A 1,625-nucleotide genomic window follows, 5' to 3' on the forward strand; every position below is an offset into this window, starting at 1 on the left:
TGGAATCCAAACGGAATGAAACCTTTGGGAGAGTCATTTTGGAACAAACGCAATCCAGGAGACTTGGAGTGGACGTCAAGGAAGCAACAAGGCGGCCACGAGGTAGGAGGGCGCGCCCAGGGGGCAGGCGCGCCCCCACCCTCGTTGGCCCCTCATGGCTCCACCGGCCTACTTCTTTCACCTATATATACTCATATACCCTGAAAACATCCAGGAGCACCACAAAATCCTATTTCCACCGCCGCAACCTTCTATACCCATGATATCCCATCTTGGGGCCTTTTTCGGTGTTTGCTGGAGGGGGAATCGATCACGGAGGGCTTCTACATCAACACCATAGCCTCTCCGATGATGTGTGAGTAGTTTATCATAGACCTTCGGGTCCATAGTTATTAGCTAGATGGCTTCTTCTCTCTCTTTGGATGTCAATACAAAATTCTCCTTGATCTTCTTGGAGATCTATTCAATGTAATACTTTTTGCGGTGTGTTTGTCGAGATCTGATGAATTGTGGGTTTATGATCAAGTTTATCTATGAACAACATTTGAATCTTCTCTGAACTCTTATATGCATGATTTGATATCTTTGCAAGTCTCTTCGAATTATCAGTTTGGTTTGGCCTACTAGATTGATCTTTCTTGCAATGGGAGAAGTGCTTGGCTTTGGGTTCAATCTTGCGGTGCTCGATCCCAGTGACAGCAGGGGAAACGACACGTATTGTATTGTTGCCATCGAGGATAAAAATATGGAGTTTATATCATATTTCTTGAGTTTATCCCTCTACATCATGTCATCTTGCCTAATGCGTTACTCTGTTCTTATGAACTTAATACTCTAGATGCATGTTGGATAGCGGTCGATGTGTGGAGTAATAGTAGTAGATGCAGAATCGTTTCAGTCTATGTGACACGGACGTGATGCCTATATACTTGATCATGCCTTCTCATAACTATGCGCTTTTCTATCAATTGCTCGACAGTAATTTGTTTACCCACCGTATAATATGCTATCTTGAGAGAAGCCACTAGTGAAACCTATGGCCCTCAGGTCTACTTTCCATCATATAAGTTTCCAATCTATTTTATTTTGCAATCTATACAACAAAAATACCAAAAATATTTATCTTATTATCTCTATCAGATCTCACTTTTGCAAGTGGTCGTGAAGGGATTGACAACCCCTTTATCGCGTTGGTTGCAAGGTTCTTATTTGTTTGTGCAGGTACTAGGGACTTGCGTGTAGTCTCCTACTGGATTGATACCTTGGTTCTAAAAAACTGAGGGAAATACTTAAGCTACTTTGCTGCATCACCCTTTCCTCTTTAAGGTAAAACCAACACATGGTCAAGAGGTAGCAGTAGGTGTCTCCGCTTCCCCACGCTGCCTTGGCAACTGCCCAACTTGACGAGTCCTTGCTGCATGCAGAAAAACCATCATTACCTATGATCATGGAGGCCGGCGGTTGGCCTCCCTCTGGCTATAAATGAGGAGAGGGACGATGCCCCCGTCGCTCATCTCTTCCTCCATTCCGCCTGCTTCTTCCTCCTCCTCCTCCTCGCTTTGTTGCCTTGCAGCGACACCCATGGCGCCGATACGGAGATTGTCGGCTACTGAGAAAGGGAAGAC

This window comes from Triticum aestivum, chromosome 6A, assembly GCF_018294505.1.
Source record: "Triticum aestivum cultivar Chinese Spring chromosome 6A, IWGSC CS RefSeq v2.1, whole genome shotgun sequence".
Classification (NCBI taxonomy): Eukaryota; Viridiplantae; Streptophyta; class Magnoliopsida; order Poales; family Poaceae; genus Triticum; species Triticum aestivum.